Source organism: Lynx rufus, unplaced genomic scaffold (genome assembly GCF_022079265.1).
Source record: "Lynx rufus isolate CCGP_SWC_20201006 ecotype Redwood Valley unplaced genomic scaffold, mLynRuf1.p SCAF_5, whole genome shotgun sequence".
Classification (NCBI taxonomy): Eukaryota; Metazoa; Chordata; class Mammalia; order Carnivora; family Felidae; genus Lynx; species Lynx rufus.
Genome location: NW_025814867.1, coordinates 28,180,697 through 28,193,836, shown reverse-complemented (window position 1 = coordinate 28,193,836; position 13,140 = coordinate 28,180,697).

The following is a 13,140-nucleotide window of genomic DNA, read 5'->3' as shown; positions in this document are numbered from 1 at the left end:
TATGGCTGATAAAGAAGTCAGAGTGTACTTGAGGGTATGATATGTCTTGAAGCTGCTGATTAGGATCAGGAGAGAAGGGTTATTAGAACTTTCTTGCCCACTCAGCATTTTGACCTTGACTTAAAATTAACATCAGGGAGAGAGTCTTACTCTGGTTTTGTCATACTACCAGATGTATTCATTTTTTTTAATTCTGGGTTGCCACAATTATTTTCCAATATAACTAAGTATAATTTAATTTGAAAAATTAATTTGAAAAACCTTTTTAGGAGAAGAGAGTACTGTAAAATCAAACCAGTAGAGTTTCTCAGCTCCCTGAAGATTGACAAATATTACCTTAATAGCAAAAGACCTTTTTTTTTTTTTTTTAAAGTACAGGTGAGAACAGTGAAGTAAGGTTGCCCAGGATGAGACCAGTGCTGAGATTACCTGCTTACTGGGAGGAACTAGCCGTTAGAGAACAGAACTAACTGTGGGAGCTGGAAAAAAAGTGCAACCTATGTATATAGCATGGTATCTAAATAATATGGCAACAAACACTAGATAATATGACAATAATGGGTGACACAAGAAGTGGGCTTCAACAAGAAATATGGAGATGTCTCAACAGATAAGTACAGTACAGTGTGAGAATGGATGGCTGTGTGATCCTGCCAATGTGGTCAATGCTTCAGTGAATGCTTTCAGAAGATTGTATGTGTCCAGATGTTATGAATGTAGGACCTAGGCTCTAGTTCCTACCTACCTAAAGATGGTAAGATGGTTGAGGCCCCTACAGAGAGATTGGGATCCTAGGCAGGCAAAAGGACAGAAAGTCAGTTAACCAGATGATGGCATGAGGTTGTCACTTGATTTAGAAAAGAGGAGTTCTATAACCTAAACAGAGTTAAGACCAGAGCTACCTTACAATCCAGGGTAACAAAGCTGGGTCATGGAGTGTTAAGCAAGAGCTTTAAATGACCTGCTGGCTCAGAACCAGTTTTGTCCCAGGATAGGCTGGCAGTTGAGGGGTCAACTGTAAGGAGCTTGCTGTAAGGTGAAACAGTTGTGTTTGGCAGGAGCCAGGTGGGCCTGGCTTTAGACCAGGAACACAGCATGGATAATGTAATTCATGCTTTTGTTTCTGTTTGGTATCAGCGCAGTACCCTTTCTTTTGAATCTACAGATTGATTATGAAGACGGTTTTTCATCCATTCCTCTTATTTTCCCTTTGCTCATGTATCTGCCAGAAGCCAATCATCAGTGCCCTGTTGAAGAGGATGGAGAGAGGGGCCAGAGAAGGGAAGTGCATCCAATTCCCTTACCAGTGTCCTACCTGTCAGGAGGGGGAGGAAGGCTGCAGGGATAGCCCACCTATCTGTTTCCATGAGTGTGTTCTTTAAAAAGCGATTCATGGTGTGAGTGCAGTCCTCCATCATAGCACTCTTAGCCCTTACCACAACCGTTGCAAAGTTAGAAAAATTTTGTGCAAGGAGAGTTTGGGGAAAATTGCTTCGAGGTTAAGGGGTAGAGAGAAAAATCATAGTCTCCATGCTCTTAACCTTGGGGCATGGAGACTATGATTTTTCTCTCCATCTTGGGCAAACCATCAGTCTACGCTTCAAAGTACCTGTCATATTGTGCAGTGGGCAGAGCATGAACACGGAGGCTAAACACACCTGGGATTTAATTCCAGTCCCCACACTTATTAATTGAAACTGATCCTTAGATTCTTTCTTTCTTTTTTTTTAAGCTTTAAAAATTTTTTTTTTTTGTTTATTCATTTTTGAGACAGAGAGACAGAGTGTGAGCAGGAGAGGGACAGAAAGAGAGGGAGACACAGAATTCGAAACAGACTCCAGGCTCTGAGCTGTCTGCGCAGAGCCTGATGCAGGACTTGAACTCAGGACCTGTGAAATCACAACCTGAGCTGAAGTCGGATGCTTGACCGACTGAGTCACCCAGGCACCCCAAAGTTTTATTTTTTAAGTTTATTTATTTATTTTGAGAAAGAGAGAGAGACAGAGAGAGAGAGAGAGAGAGAGCACAAATGCATAAGTGGGGGAGGGGCAGAGAAAGGAGGAGAGAGAAAATCGCAAGCAGGCACCATGCTCAGTGCAGAGCTCCATGCAGGGCTCGAGCTCACAAACCACGAGATCACGACCTGAGCTGAAACCAAGAGTCAGATGCTTAATCTACTGAGCTACCCACGTGCCTCTAGATTCCTTATTTCTTATTTTTTTTAATGTTTTATTTATTTTTGAGACAGGAGGAGACAGAGCATGAACAGGGGAGGGTCAGAGAGAGAGAGGGAGACACAGAATCTGAAACAGGCTCCAGGCTCTGAGTTGTCAGCACAGAGTCCGACGCGGGGCTCAAACTCACAGACCGCGAGATCATGACCTGAGCCAAAGTCGGCTGCTTAACCGACTGAACCACCCAGGCGCCCCTAGATTCCTTATCTCTAAACCAATATCTTTCTTGCCTGCCTTCTAGGATTGTTTAGTGTATTGGATGGAATAATGCACATGCAAATGCTCTATGTAGTGAAAAGTATTACTCAAATAAAAATTGTTTTTACTGAGTAAAAAGAACAATCGAACTAATGAATCATCTGTCCTCTAAGCTGATCATCTACCTCCAACTGTAACAGTGGCCAGAATCTAGAGACAAACAGAGCAATGCTTTAACATACCAAATCATTAGAACCAAATCAAGGCCAACATTAAGCACCATTCACATTGTCTCATGTATAGTCATACAATAGGAGGGGAAGGGTTAATAGGAGAAGGCCTACAATTCAATCTCTCTCTTTATTGGAATTCTACCCCTGGAAAAAGGGAAGAGACATGGTCAAGTTTCCTAGTACACATGCTAAGGGAAGACTCCTTGGAAAATAAGCTTAGCCTTTGCCTATAGGATGCTGTTAGGATTCTAGGATTTTTATCCTAAACAAACCTGAATCTACTGATTTGTGGGTAGTGGCTCTTTGGAAAATGGCAGGTAAGCTATGTTACTGAGCATGGGCAACCTGTTCTGTGTAAGTGATATGAATTGCACACATTGCTTAGAGAGTCATAGGTTAACGTGGGCCTGGAGTGTGACCTGATGTAGCAAGAAAAGACTTGGAGGAGTCAGTATCAGAAATCTCCAAGCCTCTCTGTGCTTTGTCTGTGCCTTGTGATTATCTGTATCTTTGAAATTATTAGAAAAGCTTGATAACTGTATAGGATCTCTGATTTCATGTTAGTCTGATTTGACAATCTGATCCTTTGTGTTTTCTCATACCTTTCTTAAAAAATAATTTAAAAAAGGAATCACTTGCTCATTATTTTCTCCAGAGAGTATATGTCCTCATAGGTACTAAAATAGCTATAGCCTGTTCAGGACTCAACAACACACTAGGAAAGCTTGTGTCTATATCATCCAGTCATATTGTTTCCTTCTCCCCTTAGCCCTTTCTCCACCTTTGACTCCTCCTCAACATCTCCCTCCCAGTACCATATCTGTCAGGTCCTGATACCTGGATGTTCTGCTTCAGTTTACTGTTACTTCATTAGGTCTCATTAGCATTGAGATTTGTAGGGTCTCCCAGAGTCTTTGAAGCCAGCCCTTCGCTTGAGGTCTTGTAGGATCCTGATACACCTGGTTTCCATCTGGGTCTATTGACCCTTGTATAGATTCTCCTTTCTCAGAACAGTTACTTCATTTCCTGGGTCCTTCTGGCTGACTCAGAGTTTCCTGTCTTCACCTCCTTTCATTACATGAATTGAGAAGAAATACATAGCTATAGTTCTCAGGCAGCTATAAACTTAATAAAACACTGCACATCCACACTCTGTCTCTTTATCGTCACTACTCACATGCAAGTGTCAGAGTAAAGTTTCTTGCATTGGCAGAAGAGTTGTCATAGAGTTTCTCATCCACAAATAGTTAACTTCCTGCTGTACACTGGTTGAAGAAAGATGACCTTCCCCAAATCTTTGACAAATGAGCCTGTTCTCATGTACTGTTCTGCCTCTATGGATTTGTTCTATTACAGGTGTCCTTGGTATTTAAAAATCAGTTTCAGAGGGTAAAAAATGTTGTTGCATGGGACGAACGCCATCTGATTCTAATTTTTTTAAGTGGGTATTGAAAGTTTTGGAGGATGAGGAATCCGATCTAGGATTACTGTGTGTCCATTTCATTATTATCATTGTGCCTCTTGGGAGGACTGGGAATAGACAGTGTGGTAAGATGCTAAAAGGACACGAAACTTGAAGTTGAAGATCATGAAATGGGGAGGCCTTCTCTTTCCCACTTGGTGACTGTGGCCTTGGACCCATCCTTTCTCCTGAGCTTCATTTGCCTTATGTATAAAATTGAAATAAATATATACATTGAAGGGTGGTTGCAAGTGACAAAGCGCTACAAATAAATGTTCTAATTGATATATATGTTTGAATATTTATTTTTGAGAGAGAGAAAGAGAGACAGAGACAGAGTGTGGGCGGGGGAGGGGCAGAGAGAGAGGGAGACACAGAATCCAAAGCAGGCTCCAGGCTCTGAGCTGTCAGCACATAACCTGATGTGGGGCTTGAACTCATGGACTGCCAGATCATGACCTGAGCCAAAGTCAGACACTTAACCAACTGAGCCACCAAGGCGCCCCTCTAATTGATATTTTAAATAAAAATGGCTTGATTATTTGTCGGGGCTTTCTGAGTTTCCCCCCATTCCCCCTCTGTCCCTCTGATTAGCAGTTCCATAAACATTTAACGTGGGAGGTTAGGCTCTATCAGGCTCTTGGCAGACCATCTGCTAAGTGAATCCGAGATCTGCTAGAGCAGAAATTTAAGGAACCAGAGTACACATATACATGCATGCATACAGATAACACACTCACGAGTGCATACAGACATTCCTCCCCACGCCCCACCCTCCCAATCTCAGAGCTATGATTTTTTTAAATCATGTGTTGAAAAAAAAATGTAATGTTTTCTCCCACTGTTTTTATAATGTCATCTGGTGCCCGTATGCTGATTTGTAAGTTCATGGTGGTTATGAAGTCAGAAGGGAGGTAGGAGGAGAAACAGGACAGCTCTATGGGAAGGGTCATCTTGGGACCAGAAATCAGGGTTAGGAATCAAACTGTCAAGGCTCTGATGTCATTCTGGCTCAGAGACTGGTCCCTTAGCTTTGTTCCTGCCTCTGTGACTTTATGCTGTTATCTCATGGGGATGATAAAAAGTGAGGTCCCATCCACTGAGCCCTTGGAATGTTCCATTTAGTTCAGTAGAGGCAGGAGCCAGAGCAGCAGAATGGACTCAGCATGTTCTCTGGTGATTGAGGAAATTGGAATCAGGTTACTCTGAGTTACAAGGTCATCACTGAGATATTTAATAGTTATTCTAGACATGTGTGTTTTATTTTTATTTATTTATTTTTATTTTTTTAAATGTTTATTTATTTTTGAGACAGAGAGAGACACAGCATGAGTGGAGGAGGGTCAGAGAGAGAGGGAGACACAGAATCTGAAACAGGCTCCAGGCTCCGAGCTGTCAGCACAGAGCTGGACGTGGGGCTCGAACTCACAAACCGTGAGATCATGACCTGGGCCAAAGTTGGACGCTTAACTGACTGAGCCACCCAGGCACCCCTAGACATGTGTGTTTAAAACCAGGTATCTGTATCTTAGAATAGCTCCATAATTCTGTGACTTTTAATTAGGCAAATTTGGATCTTTGTCCACAATAGGACTTAGAAAAACTAGCTGCTGAATTATGGCTGCTTTTCAGCTGTGTTCCCAGACAATTAGTACAATTGGAATTAGACAGATGTAGGTTTAAATCCTACCATCGAGTTTTGAGGTCATGGACAAGATGGTTGATCTCTTTGCAGTAAGTTTTTTTATTTGTAAAATGTGGATAATAATAACTCTGTGTTCTTGTAGAATAGAGAAAACACATAACTTTTGCTCGAGATGGAACAGGTACTGACAAGTGTTAGTTTTTCTTGCAGGCTCTCCCCATTGTGTTTTCTCTGGACAACTCCCTCCATCCACAGTTGCTGTTTGGATTTAGATTGTTTAAAGCTCATTGGGTTATTTGTCCAATTGTTCTCAGCCTAATGGAAATAATCATAAGACCTAATAGTACTTATGTCATGGGTTCATTGTAGAGGATAAATAATAGATTACAAACAAAACAGCACAGACCTTGTCAAATAGTAGGTGGATACAGGTTAGCTAAATTTATTATCCTTCTATTGAGTGAGGAAGAAAGGAAAAGACAGTCCTTGAGCCCCAAATGTCGCCCATCCTTACTTGTTCCTGTAGTGCCATCTCCAAACTCAGTTATCCCGAGTTTGAATCAATAAGTCATCAAACTATTGTCTCTGTTCCTAGTGACCTGACACTACAGAAAGATTTCAAGTCATCTAGGATATTGCCTTTGTTCTATTTTTTCTGCAGATCTTCATTGTTTGGCTTGTTGCAATAGGATTTGTTGAGGCCATTCCCAAACTATAGACTGTGAAATGTTCCTGAAAATTCTATGTAAGGCTTTCTCTGTTTTCTGGGGTTGGCCAGTGAGGGTAAGGTGGCAGGGTCTGGAAATCCTCCATTTTACAAAGGAGAAACACTTCCTACTTTTATCCTTTTCTGGTTCTAGCTTCAGATCACAATGCAAAGGCAAATATACCTCCCCCAACACGCTTAGGGCAATCTAAGGACAGCACCCAATTCCCAGCTGCACCTTCTTGGTGCCAATTCCTCATACTCTCCTGTCTTTAGATACTGGTAATTATTGGGACTCAGTTTTTTTCTAATCTCAAGAAAACAATAATCTCAAGAAATAACAATCTCAAGTAATAACACTGATAAAGAATAGTGAAAAAAATCCCTACCCAGAAATGTGTATCTGTGGCATCAGAAATATGCAACTATTTTCAGGTATATCTAGAACTGGTCCATTGGATTATAGAATTTTTTTTAATGCTTCTCTTTCAGGACATTTCCTAGATCTTAATGTGTAGAGAATGGAAGGATGTCATATTAATCATGAAACAAATTTCTCTATTTCTTTTTTGCATGGCAGGAAGAAAAAAATACTATTTTAAAGAGCAGAAAAATGAAATGTAGCCACTTTTGCAGGCTGGGGAGGGTTTTATTTTGCATCAAAGGAGATGAAGAATTAGGAATCTACCTTGATAGCGTCTTTGAGGGTGAAACTCGAGTGCCTGTTTTCCCAGGGCATCATCTTTTTTTTTTTTTAATTTTTTTTCAACGTTTATTTATTTTTGGGACAGAGAGAGACAGAGCATGAACGGGGGAGGGGCAGAGAGAGAGGGAGACACAGAATCGGAAACAGGCTCCAGGCTCTGAGCCATCAGCCCAGAGCCTGACGTGGGGCTCGAACTCACGGACCGCGAGATCGTGACCTGGCTGAAGTCGGACGCTTAACCGACTGCGCCACCCAGGCGCCCCTCCCAGGGCATCATCTTAAAGGAGAAGAGGATAGACAGGGGGACAGGATTACTTGCATAATAAACCTAATAAAGTGAGGGGAATTTTGAATTTCTAGGGGCCACCCAGGAAGGGATAGGGTTTGTGAGAGGCAAGGGAACTAAGAGAACGAAGACAGATGAAGGAGAGCTACAGAGAACCAGAGGCACCAAGGTTGGCAGGAAGCCAGTGCCTAACGGAAGAAACACAGCCAGAGCAAAATGGCTTACTTTCCAATTTTGAGATGGCTTACGTTATTGTAGTCCCCATTCTATTGCTTCAAACTTTGAGTGATGTTTGGTTATACAGACCTGCCATAAGTCAGTGGTGCTTTGTGTGGAATGAAGGATCAGTGTGGATTCCCAAAGGGCTGATGATGTGCAGGAAAAACAGAGCAGTTGCAGGAGAAGGGATGGAAAGTGGAGATGGAGGACTTGGGAAAATCAGGAAAATGAATCATAAGAAGAGATGAGCAAAGGACAAGTTAGGATCTGTGGGAGTCGTCAGAAACATTGGAGGGGGCAGGGAGAAGAGGAAGAGTGTGGGTGGTGGATTTTCCAATAAAGTAGGATGGGGGCTCCAGTAATTCTATTTGAAAATTAAAGGATAGATGCCTCCCAGAAAGCTTGAATATGTGGGTCTGCCAGAGGCAGCTGATTTGCGTGTATGTGTTGACCGTGGGTGTGTACATGGCAGGAGGGGGGATATCCTGGGATGAGGCAATTAACAACACTGATAACCTTTTACATCCACACAACTTCATAACTTAGCTATTTTGTGTGAGTGTAGGGCTGAAAAGAGAGTCTTGATGCATGGTCCTGATTCTTGACAGTCAACTATCCCATGTTGGCACGTTGGAGGCAACCTAGGTGAGTGGTACAGACCTGTCACGTCACAGGTGCATTTTGTAGACAAACTTAGTATCCTTTTATAACAGGGGGTTGATTATATTCTGCTTCTGATTCTACAGCTGTGCTGTAGATTCTTTTGCAGGGCTTCTGCGTAGACTTGTGTGTTATGTACTACAAGAAGACACCTGGTTAAGGTAGAGAGTTGCTCGTCATTTTAAAAATTTTACTTCTTTTGTGTTTTTTTGTAAGTCCCAGTTTAGTGTTCTTTGCACAATGTGCCTTCAGAATATTCTCACTGACTGGCCAAACCTTTAAACACAATCATTTTGTCCTCTCTGAGGTAATGTTTTTCAATCTCCTCAACTTCTAAAAAAAGAGACAATGAGGGGCGCCTGGGTGGCGCAGTCGGTTAAGCGTCCGACTTCAGCCAGGTCACGATCTCACGGTCCCTGAGTTCGAGCCCCGCGTCGGGCTCTGGGCTGATGGCTCAGAGCCTGGAGCCTGTTTCCGATTCTGTGTCTCCCTCTCTCTCTGCCCCTCCCCCGTTCATGCTCTGTCTCTCTCTGTCCCAAAAATAAATAAACGTTGAAAAAAAAAATTTAAAAAAAAGAGACAATGAAATACTACATAACATTGGCAAGTTCTTGTGCTTTTCTTAAGGGAAATAAAACCGTTATTTCACAGGAGGCTCGAAAGTGAAAATTTCCACTAAGAATGCTTATCATATCTATTGTTTGCACTACTTGTCATAGTCAGACCTACTTTAGAATTATATATTTTGCAACGTGATCTTCCCAGCTGGAATGTGAGTCTTGGTGAAAAGGAGCCGTGCTTTACTTTCCAAGACCCGGATGAGAGATTTCATCTTGGTACTATTGGTAGTAGTTGCCAGGAGAAGTGTGTTAAAAAACAAACAAACAAGCAAACCAAACCAAAACAAAAAAAAATCCCCAAATGGTGGGGTTGTATGTGATTTGGCTCAGGAATAGACTGTCACAATCAATTAATGAAGCCTCTCTGGGTATGGGAGAGGGAGTATGCCATGTATTACCTGGTCCTGCTCTAGGTCATTTTTAGAGTGTTAAAAGAATAGGCACTTGCTAAGACTTTGTTTTATTTCATCAATTAAAACACAATGTATAACTATCAACAGAACTCGAATCATCACTCTATTCATTTTCTCTCTATGTAGGACAAGGAGGTGTATACCATGACCATATGGTGTATTGTTCAAATTGGGACACTCTTGATAGTGAAGGAGGGCTGTATTAATAATTATGCTGGGACTGTGGATGTATACTAGAACTGTCACTGATGAGTGAGCTATATGGGTCACCCTATATGTCTTCTAAAGTGGCCCTAATTTAGGGCCATCCCAATGAGTATTTCCTCTAAACCAAGGGTTAGCAAATTATGGCCCATGGGCCAAATACAACCAATCATCTATTCTTATGAAGTTTTATTAGAACATAGCCATGCCTATTTATTTATGCTTTGTGTCTCTGACTGCTGTTGTTATAACAGAGTTGAATAGTTGTGACAGACCGTATGGTGTGCAAAGCCAAAAATATTTGCTAGTGGGTTCTTTAGAGCAAAAATGCTGACCCTTGCTAGTCAATAGAGCTCTTGTTGTTGGAAGGGTCTCTGGCTTCCTGGAGAAGAAAACTAACATGTTAGGACCTACTATGTGCTGAGTTTCGTGCTAAACATGACCTTACTTAATCTCAAATGACCTTGCAACATAGGCATAATCTCCAATTAATCTGAAATTTTTCAGGCTACCAATAGCAGAAGAAAGGAGGCTTTCAAACCTATAATTTTTACCATGCTCTGTGGAATGCTCTGACAATAACCTGTGAGCCATTCATAACTTCTTTCTGTCTCTCATATCCCAAATCCAATCCAGCAGGATATCCTAGGGGCTCTATCTTCAAATTATATCTAGAATTTGACCACTTCTTACCATTGCCACCACTTCCCACCCCCATCTGAGTTATCATCCAGCACGTGGATTAAGTCAGTCTTCTCTGAGTCGGCTCTTGACCCTACAGTCTGTTTTCATTGGAGTACAGTGATCTTTTTGAATCTCAAGTCAAACCATGTTACTCCTCTGCTCTCCTGCAGTTTCTTCCTATCTTAGAGTAAAAAGCCAAAATCTTGATAATGGCCTACAAGGCTCTTCACTATCCAGCATGGTAGCCATATGTGGCAATTGAAATTTAAGTATATTAAAATTTGGGGTGCCTGGGTGGCTCAGTTGGCTAAGCATCCAACTTGGGCTCAGTTCATGATCTCATGGTCCATGAGTTTGAACTCTGCATCGGGCTCTGGGCTGACAGCTCAGAGCCTGGGGCCTGCTTCGGATTCTGTGTCTCCCTCTCTCTCTGCCCCTTCCTGACTTGTGCTCTTTCTCTCTCACTCTCTCAAAAATGAATAAAACATTAAAATTTTTTTTTCATTAAATAAAATTAAGAATTCACACTGTCACATTGCAAGTGCTCAATAGCCCCATGTGGCTAGTGGCTACCAAACTGGACAGCATAGGTATAGAACATTTTTATCATCACAGAAATTTCTATTGAATGGCCCTGGGATCTCTCATTATCTCACTGGCTTTTTTTCTCACCACTTTCTCCTTTGCTTACTCCATTCCAGCCACATCAGTCTCCTGTTTCTTAAATATCTGTGCCCCAGGACTTTAGAATGTGTTTTATCCTCTGCCTGGAATGTTCTATCCCTAAATAACAACATGGTTTGTTTTTTTAACAAACATGCTGGGCCCTTGCTCAAATGACACCTTCTCTGACAACCTATTTAATCTGCAGCCCCCTAGCTAGCACTCTTCCTGTCCCTCTCCCCTACTTTATTTCCCTTTATCATTTATTGTCACCTGACATATATGTACAAATATGTGTATATACACTCCCCCATTTCCAATCACATGACCTCTATGAGTCAAGTTTTTAGTTGTTTCTGTTTTTTCTACTTCATGATTTTCCCCAGCACTGTAGTGATGACTGACCCAATAATCTCTTCAATTTGATGAATGAGTGAATGAATGAATGAATGAACGGGAATTTCAACAGGCATTTATTTGATCCATTAGAAGCCTACCTAACTTTATCTATACTGTGCCACATTGTGTTTTTTTCTTTTTTTTAACCCACTAATCTATTGCTTTGTTTTGTAATTGATTGTAGTTTTATTGCTGAGTTTTATCTCCTTTTCCAGGGGCTAACTCACAATAAGTTCCAGAAACTGGCTTTAATTCTTCTCCCTCCTCTGCCAGTGCAAAGTGACCTCAGTTCAATGCATATTGACTCACTATGTCCACTAAACCAAGAACTCTGTTTCTTTCCTAACCCAAAGTAGTAGAAATATGCTTAAGAATTGCCAATATTCCTTCTTCATTGCTACTTCTAAATGTTATTTTCCCTACTGTCTTGAGAAATTGATGTGAACTAAGGAGGTTATGCAAATGATGAAGTGTTTTTATTATTTTAATTAATCCAATTTCCATATGTACAGAAAAAAAAATCCAGTGAAAGACAATTTACATGGCAATGGGTAATTACAGTATGCTGGTAAAAGAACATTTGTCCAAAGTTATGTCTTCATGTCATTGTCACTGAAAAAGCTTGAATTTGTGTCAAACAAAGCCATATCTCAGCTACTTGTTACTGTGGCATATGGTGAGGAGCTTTTAATGCTGGTCTCATGGCACACATATTCTAGAGAATAATGTCTGACCGAGGGTAGGGTAGCTCAGAAGGGCTAAAAAATAAGCCATGTAAGTAAATTCAGAGTACTGACAAGGCATTGGCTTTGGTTCAAATCCTGAGTTGGACATTTTGGGGCTGTGTGAACTCCTCCATTTCTTTAACTCTTGGGAGAGACCTAGAACAGCACAGTGTAGCAAAATGAACTCAGATTTTTTTAAGAGCCAGACCAATATTGAAATCTCTGAAATTTACTGGTTCTGTGAGCTGAGATAAGTTGATTCCTATAACTTGTGGAGATCAGAGATGAGGTATCTGGTATAGAGTGGACACTCAAAAATGGTGGCTTTGTGGATTGTCCCACTTCTGCTACTAACGAAATGTGGGACTTTAGATAGGTCACTTCAAGTGTGGATTTCGTTTTTTCATCTATAAAATAAAGGGTTAGAGGGGTTCCTGGGTGGCTCAGTCGGTTAAGTGTCTGACTTCAGCTCAGGTCATGATTTCACGGTTTGTGGGTTCGAGCCTTGCGTCGGGTTTTGTGCTGACAGCTCAGAGCCTGGAACCTGCTTCAGATTCTGTGTCTCCCTCACTCTCTGCCCTTCCACCGGTCGCGCTCTGTCTCTCTCTCTCAAACCAACATTAAAAAAAATTTTTTTTTAATTAAAGGGTTAAACTAGATGAATGCATTTTTTAGGTCCCTCCGATGTCTAACATTTGATGATTCAACTGTATTTATACTCTGTAAAGCTGTGTCTGCAGTTTAATTCATGTGGATTTCATTCACCTTCCTCTGAGTGTTCATGTTATCCGTGAAAATAAGACACTGTAAAGGAGCTCTCTCCCTTTGTTCCCCCAGGATCTGCTTCTTGATGCCTCAGGCATGACCCTGAGCCATACTGAGCTCCTTTCCAGCCTGACAGTGAATGCCTCATTCTTGCTTCTCACTCCCCATATCATAATACCCTTGAGGTAAGCTCACATCCTTCAGAACCTACAACACCGTTGCCTGTCACCCTTGCCAGCTTTCTGCTCTACCTGAGCTGGAAGATCAAACACGAATCTGGACTCCAACACTCAAATTTTGGTTCTTTAAGACTTGGTT